General features: G+C 38.8%; 1 long non-coding RNA gene across 1 annotated transcript; it reads right to left on the reverse strand.

Annotated features, from left to right (window-relative positions):
* Window positions 1–197: 197 nt before the first annotated feature.
* LOC117664416 (uncharacterized) lies at window positions 198–8361 on the reverse strand. The gene is made up of 2 exons (XR_004591044.2): window positions 8083–8361; window positions 198–601 (listed from the first exon to the last, which is right to left on the reverse strand). It is a non-coding gene; the product is annotated as an uncharacterized LOC117664416 (long non-coding RNA).
* Between the last annotated feature and the right edge of the window lie 475 nt (window positions 8362–8836).

Here is an 8836-nt window from a genome sequence, read left to right on the forward strand (position 1 = left end):
AAAAGTAACATTAAAAAAAAATATTATATGAGCTAAAATGTGGAGTAGAATTTTTCTCGAAGCTTTTACCAGAAGAAAAGCTACAGTATGGATTTACAGACCAACATTTCAACTTTTGTTGGCACATTTGGTGGCTGTTTTTGAATCTTAGAACCACTTCAGCTTCAAGCTGCAAGAAAACAAGGTTGCAAACATAATGTGCTATGCTATGATCAGAGCATTTATGGAATGCAAACTGAGATGTCCAACTATTTGTCTTTTCCCACTTCTTCATCACTCACTGAAAATGATGACCATTGGCAAGAGAATGCGAAAAACCCAATTGGGCTTCACCTGGACTGCCTTGCAGACAAATTCATCTGCTATTTTCTAGAAAACTGCTCTGGCAACACCGTTCATAAATTAGTCTGCAATCTGTTCAGTGTTGATGTTGATTCACTGCCAGACGTATTGCAAGAAGAAGCACTCAATGAAAAACAAATCAAATCGGGCGGGAGGATGAAATTTCAAGCTTGGAGGTATATTTGGAAGAAATGTTTTCTAATTTAGCCCAAAGATGGAGAAGGTGAGATACACGATTCTTCAGTTTTCTTCCATGGACCTATGCAGAAAAAAATGATTTTCAATTTTATTCACAATAAAAAACCAAAACAACAGAATCAACTTCATTCATTTTCCAAATCTAAAATTTCTTTCAATAAGGAAATGCAACCTCAACCTTCATATTACATTCATTTTTCTTCTGGTTTTTTTTGTATTAAATTCTTCAGTCCTGATAAACATTTTAACCAATCACTATATCTGAGCTGCGGTGGCGCAGTGGTTAGAATGCAGTACTGCAGGCTACTTCTGCTGACTACTGGCTGCCTGCAATTTGACAGTTCGAATCTCACCAAGCTCAAGGTTGACTCAGCCTTCCATCTTCCAAGGACGGTAAAATGAGGACCCAGATTGTTGGGGGCAATATGCTGATTCTGTAAACTGCTTAGAGAAGGGTGTAAAGCACTGTGAAGCAGTATGTAAGTCTAAGTGCTATTGCTATTGCTGCTGTGATCTCCCAGGAAGTCCAAAACATCTCCTGTAAAAATTCAATGTACCACTTCTGTACTGTTGTCTGTACTGCAGAGAACCTGTGTGGATATATCAAATGCATTTATTATTACCAGGAACTCCCTTATTGTTACTTGTGGGTTGAGTTCCTGCCAGAAGAGAAAGCAAGAAGCTTGTATCCTCATTGTGGTACTGTAGAAGCAGGAGCACCTTTCCACCCAAGATGAATTCGGTCAGGACTCTGCTAGGCTTATGAAAAGCCCTTAAGAGCTGATATACTTAAGTTAATTGAGCCTGAAATGTACAGGTAGTCCTCGAGCTACAACTAGAATTGAGCCCCAAAATTATGTTGCTAAGTGAAACATTTGGCATGTGAGTTTGCCACATTTTATAACTTTTCTTGCCACAGTTGTTAAGTGAATCACTGCATCTGTTAAGTTAGTAACATGGTTGTTAAGTGAATCTGACTTCCCCATTGACTTTGCTTACCAGATGTTGTGGCCTGTACGTGGCCTGTGCAACTAGTAGCTGATTCAGATAGCGAGGAGGCTGGTGTGGTGCTGCGCCAGCAGCCTGTGCAGCTGGCATTCGAGTCGGACAATGAGGAGGCTGGAGAAGAGTGGTGCCAAAGGCAGGGATTCAGCCTGGGCCTTCAGAACCTCCAGAAGCTCCCTTAAGTGAAGAGGACGAAGAGGAGGAGCCTCTTCTCGATGCACGGGTGCGCTGAGCTGCCAAAAGGCAGGAGTGGCTCCTCAGGAGGAGGTCTCCTGGAGAGTAAGGCTTGGAGCTAATTGGCCACTCCCTTAGCCTATTCAAGGAGGAACGCCGACTGAAGCAATTTGCAGGGAACAACTTAGTTCACATACCTTCGTGTCTTGTCTTGCTTATCTTATCAGCTTCCTGCAAATTGCTTCTGGGCATTCTGCCAACCATAGTAAGTTTTCAATTATTATTCTTTGAATTCTTGGCGGCTGTTAATGCAATTAATTAACAGCTGTTGTTGTAAAAGACTGGTTAATTCAGTAAATTAAGGTTTGAATGGACTTTGTGTGTACTGCATTCTTTGGGGTCCGTAGCTGGGGCAGAACACCAGAAGATCACAAAAGGGGATCACATGACCCCGGGACACTGTAACCACCACAAATATGGACCACTTGACAAGCATCAGAATTTTGATCATGCGATTAAAGGGATGCTGCCACGGTCGTAACTGGGAAAATGATCATAAATCACTTTTTTCAGTGCCCCTTAACTTTGAACAGTCACTCAGTGATCTGTTGTAAGTCCAAGACTACCTCTATTCATTTATTATTAATGGATTTTATCCTTAGTTGCCATTCTTTTGCTGTTCTGTTCTGGTTATCTTATATATTTCTATTTTGTAAAATTTATTGTAAGATTGATGCTTTTCATCATGTTCACCACTCAGAGTCACCTTGGCACGATGGGTGGCAAAACTCATAATCATAATAAGGATAATGCTCTGCAGGCAGCAAAAGCTCTTGGCAGGATCATGAGAAAAGAGAGGAACATCCTCCTTAAAAGAGCACATTTCCAGCTGTCAATCTTCCATTGGAACTTGGCTAATCAAGGATAGTGATTGGATAATGGATATATCAGGCCAAAGAACTAAAGGCTTGTTCTGGGTTATACACCTTCTTGTATTGTTTCTCACTGTACGAAAAAGCACTGTATGGGATCCTCATGTATTGCTAAGCAGCTGAAGAGCATTGAAACAATGCCCTGACCTGCTGCATTCATATTTTTTTTAAAAAAAATAACTAAAATAAAAGCTAAAAGAAACATAGAAGTATTTGAAATAGGGGTAATTGGAGAAAAATGTGTGGGTTATTATCAGATGTCATTAAGGAAGTCTGATTATGGATCCATTTGGGCCAGGTACAGAAAGTAATACAAAATGGTGGCCTGACAACTGACGATGGAGGTATTTAAGTAGGAAAATGACCCTTACATTGCATAAAACTAGCTATCTATTCACATTCTAAATAAACTCTAGGGCAGGGGTGAAATGCTCCCAGTTCGGACCGGATCGCCCGATCCAGTAGCGATGGCGGCAGGTGGTTCGGAAAACCGGTAGCAAAAATCCCTGCCCCCCCCACCATGCCCAGCTGAGCCGCACGATCATCAGAGGCTTTTTTTTTTAACTTTTAAAAACATTTTTTCTACCACCTCTTCCGACGAAAAAATGCTTTTAAAAGTAAAATAAAAAGCCTCTGATGCTCAGCTGGGATCATCAGAGGCTTTTCAAAACATTTTTTTCTGCAACCTCTTGGCCGAAGAGGTGGTTAAAAAAAATGCTTTGAAAAGTCTCTGACGATCCCAGCTGAGTTGCCTGATCAGCAGAGGCTTTTCAAAGCATTAGAAAAAATGCTTTGAAAAGTTAAAAAAAAAAAAGTTGGCCACTCCCACCCAGTCACATTACACCCCCAAGCCACGCCCACAGAACCGGTAGTAACAAATTTTACATTTCACCCCTGCTCTAGGGTATGCATAATCCAGAATTCCGCAATCTGAATCTTTGTGTATGCCTTACAATGGATATCTCTATATAAAGCAAATACCACTAATTGTAGTATTTATGACTTTATAGAATTTGATAATGTGATATTGTTCTTGTAGATGTGTGTTCCCGAAACTGAAGCTAAAATGGTTTCATTTTTCCATACATCATAGGAAGGTGAATTTAAGCAGAAATTTAAAAGATAAGTGGCAGCTTTTTACATCTGGTATCAAATGATTTCAATGATACCAGGAATTACTGAATACAAATCAAAGGCAGAACATTTATGTATGAACTTTTTATTCTACTGTATCAGAGGTGGGTTTCAGCAGGTTCTGACCAGTTCTGTAGAACCGGTAGTGGAAATTTTGAGTAGTTTGGAGAACCGGTAGTAAAAATTCTGACTGCCCCCCCCCCATCTATTCTCTGCCTCCCAAGTCCCAGCTGATTGGGAGGAAATGGGGATTTTGCAGGAACCTTCCCCTGCCACACCCATAAAGCCATGCCACACCCACAAAGCCACACCCACAGAACCAGTAGTAAAAAATTTTGAAACCCACCACTGTATTGTATGTATTTGTTGGATGTCTTGGAAAACATTTTTAAAGGTCACAACATGTGTTTCCCAGTCTTAGAAAGCATGAAGCAAGGGAGGCTGAATTATGTGATTCCTGGACCACTTGACTCCTCAGGATTAGTTTAAAGACGACTTTTCACACAAGTTCCGTTGAATTATTATTCATAGGTGAATCCATGGTATCTTATTTTATTTAAGCTTTTCTACCCTGGACATGATATCTAATTTATGCCTATACATACATATGCATATACATATACATACACAGATACAGATACACAATACATGATATGGATATAGATCAGGGGTGAGTTCTACTTACCTTTACTATAGATTCGCAACAGGAGCACGCTTGCGTGCTTGCTTTGCTCAATCATGCGCGTGCTTCTGTGCATGCGCAGATTGTACCTTATGACATCTGGGCAGGTGGGCGGAGCCTCCCGCCGCTTTTACTACCGGTTCTCAAGAACTGGACAAATCCGGGAGCAACCCACCACTGATATAGATATGAATATACACGCCCACATATAATATTATGCCACATTATACTGTATTGACTAAAAAAAACATACAATATTAATGACTCTATGTATGCATGTGTATGTGTAGGCACAAAATTCTCAGACCAATGGGCCTTGGGCAAACCTATATATAAAATACATAGCTGTGTTTCATTACGTTTCAATATTAACTTGATCCTTGTTGTGTAGGTGTGCACAAATTATTTCAGTTTAAATCGAGATACCTGTAGGATATCTAAGCATAATGGAGAAACTGCAAGCAGCATTGTTTAGTGTGCTATCCAGCTCATTTGTTTGGGATTAACGGAATCTCTTTTCTTTGTTTTAAAATAAAACAAAGCATACCAGTTCATGTGGCAAATTGATCCCGTGGCATCCTCATTACTAATCAATGCACATTTTGCAGGAAATACTTGTATAATTGCTTGTTAATACATCACCTGGCAGGAGCTATAAATTAAGACTGCTCAAGGGATGCGTTCTCAGAAATACCCATTCCACAAACTAGAAGAGCCATTCCTCAGGGTGAATGTCATATTTAAGGAAGCAAACTTGCCTGAACTTAGCAAGGCAAAGTGAGGTCAGATCCGACTTGGATGGGAGACCCTTAGCAAAATCTAGGGCTACACTGGGAAAGCCCTCCCCAAAAAATATTCCAGGAGAAAGTGATGGCTAATCACCTCCACAGCAAGAAAATTACACGGCAAATCCATGATGTCACCAGGAGTTGAGCACAATGTGATGGTCTCCATCAAAAATTGATTGTCGAATGGTATCAGATCCTCTCAGGTTATTTCTGGCTAGTATATCATATAAGAGTTGTGTTTGCTCACCAGTAATTGTAGATAGTTGGAATAATCCATTAATACAGGGATGGACAATTAATTTTCCCAAGGAGCCTCATGAGAAAACTGGGACTGTTGTGGAGGGATAAACCAATAGGGCTGTGAAGGTGTGTAAGCATGCACAAATGCATATATGTAAATTAATTTTTAAAAAGCAGTCGCCTTTACAATGGTACCTTCCTTAATTGGTCCTGGGACACACAATGAATATCAAAAATGTTTTGTTTTGTTTGAGTACCAAACAATTTTTCCCCAAAAGGAATGATGTAGTGAGTCACAATGCAGTGAAACTGACAAGTTCTAGCTTGTGTCAAAGGGAAAGCTAGAATCAGTTAATAACTGTTACTAACCTAACAACTGCAGTGTTTCACTTAACAACTCTGACAGGAAAGGTTGTAAGATGGGGCAAAACTCACTTAACAAATGTGTCACTTAACAACATAAATTTTGGGCTCAACTGTGGTCGTAAATTGAGAAGTACCTGTATATGAAATGTATTCTCTAGTACATGATAAAAAAAATAATAACCTTAACTTATTTAAATGCAGCACTGTTTCCTGTTTACTCATTTGCTATCCATTCATCCATTTTCACACTGCGGAATCTTTCTATTATGAAACATTTTTTGTGTGTGTGGCGGGGGAGGGAAACGAAGGCGAAAAAGTATATGGCTTCTTTAAAATATATTGCAAGAATCCTCATTTCCAGATTTTTATGGCTGTACTAGCTGGTATTCTTGCATGCAGTTTTGTAATTTATTCTGAACATTCCACTTAAACCTTTTTTCAATAGCGTGATTTTATTAGAGTCAGCTCACTGGACTTTCCCAAAAAGGTATTTAAGATCAAATAAAACCAGTGCTTGGAAAAATATCATTACAATATGAAAGCAGTTACAAAAACATTAGTACTGCAAAGTTTTATTTCAAATGGCTGAGCCTTCTGCAGCCCAGGTTATTGCAGTTCTACTTCCTCAGATATAGTCACTGGAAAAATAAGAAAAACTGTCATCTTTGCACTTTTTGTCTTTTCTCAGAAAAAAGATTCAATTTCAAGGCAGGTGGGTTTTTTCCCTCAGATGCTCTCCACGAGAAAAGCAGAAATGCAATCCCCTTGTGCATAGATTTTTTTCCCTAAGCAAATGAGCAATTTTATTCTTACTTTGTCCATTACATTATATTGTCCTTGTTTTGAATGATTCCCCTTGAGTGAATAGAAGCTTAAAATTGATACTCTTGTCCTGTTCTAGCCAATGAGACAGGACAATAATATATTCAGTTGCTGGCAATGCCTTTCTTACTTTTTCTGTGATTTCTTCCAAATATGTCTATTTAAGCCACCCTTCCACAAAGAGCCACAAGAGCAATGCCATTTGCTATCACAATAGAAGCATAAGCTAGTGAAGGATAAATAAGGAGATTTTAAAAAGTAAAATTATGAAATTAACAATTTGGTAGACCAAATGTCCATTAGAAAAACTATCTCTTCATAACAGGCCAGAGATTTAGCAACAAATAAGGGTGTGGGACATACTTCACTTGAAATCTAATTATTGTAACTGAAAAGTAAACCCTTTCTCATTCCAGCTAAAACCAGAAATTGTGGTGGGATTAAAACAGACCGTCCCTAGAAGATCAAGTAGGAAGGTTCCTATGAAAGGAGAAGGGCCTCTTAGAAAGCTGGATTCAAGCTATTTACAATTTTAAATGGATTGCTTGATTGCTTCAAACTAAGCTTCTTTTGTTACCTATAAACTACTGTATCTGTTATATAGTATTTGATTATAAGGGGAAATTGAATAGTTTTAGGAAAAACTACTCATTGATTTTTACTCCAGTCATTAATGGTCAACAGATATGCTGGCATTTGTCACTCTGACTCATATGATTGATCTTTAAGACTTATATGATCTTGTGTTTCTCTCCTTTCACCACCTGGATTTATAAAAACTGGAAACAAAATGTTACGTTGTGTAGATTTGGGTCTCAATACAAAATGTTTTCATCTGATTCAGTGGATGAAATTCATGATTTCTGAAACCAATTTCCACATTCACACCTAGCTACATCTACTCTCTATTTCTGACATGTTATTGTCTGGATTAGGTTGTAGTTGTCGGAGTCTGATGGATAAATATCTATCTTCTTTTGAAGGTGTGCTTATTGGTGATATCAAGAGGTATTTATCCATCAGCAAAGTGAACACTGCTAGTAGAATGGATTATTTGTTCTCTATGTAACCCTTTTCTCAACTCAGCTCAAGTCTGTTATGGGCATCTCCCCAGCTCTTCAAAGTAAAATTTAATGAGAGAACTGCAGGGAGAAGGGTGAAGAGATGTCATACATACACAACGATTACTGGATCTCTACCAACTTTTTAATGGCCTCTGATGGAGGCTAAATGGGAACTTTATCATAAACCAAAATTATGTAATTGCTAGTGTCTATGATTTTATCCTATCCACCTAAGGCTATTTTAAATAATGGCATCTGCTTAGATCATTAGAAAATAAACATTAATACAATATAGGACCAAACATCTGCTCCTTTACTATGTTATTACTCCTTACCTTTACTACCAGTTCGCAACAGGGCCGCGCACGCGCTCTTGCTTCACTCACGCAAGCGCAGAAGCATTTTGATGATGTCGGGGTTGGTGGGCGGAGCCTCCCGCCAATTTTACTACCGGTTCTATAGAACCGGCGAACCGGTGGCAACCCACCACTGATCTGCTCCAAATATTCAGAAAAGTCAGCTTTGCTTTCTAAAATTTTCAGGTACCACCCAGAGTCGTTGAGAGTTGGATGGTATGCAAGTCTAAGATGTTATTATTATTTCACAAAAATGTGACATCACAGCTGCCAGTTCTTCAGCTGATGTTGGCCTTCATATGCATCAATTCATTATGACATCCCAGGTTCCCAAGAACTTAGGATGTCATAATGTATTAGCATTGTATATGTGCAGAATCAAGCAGTGGGGCCTATTGTAATTAACTGAAACTTTATCAGTGCACAAATTTTCTTCATCCAAGATTTTTTTGGGGGGGGGGTATGGCACCCAATGTGCTGATAGCCACTGGGACCACTATGGCCAGTTTATCTTTCAACTTCAATTTTCAGATATTGATATTTGTGACCTTCTCCAACTGTGAATTTCAATCCTTTCAGCCTCTTATTTTCCTCTTGAATCCATTTTATCTTATACCCTTAACTTCTTCCATTTCAAATGTTAGTAAAAGCTAATATTTTTTAGCAAATACATGTTCAGCGTTTGCACGTAATTTTGTTTCAAATTCTGTTTTATATTGCTCAACTCCAAATC

Source organism: Pantherophis guttatus, chromosome 3, assembly GCF_059756535.1.
Source record: "Pantherophis guttatus breed Tessera chromosome 3, ASM5975653v1, whole genome shotgun sequence".
Taxonomy (NCBI): Eukaryota; Metazoa; Chordata; class Lepidosauria; order Squamata; family Colubridae; genus Pantherophis; species Pantherophis guttatus.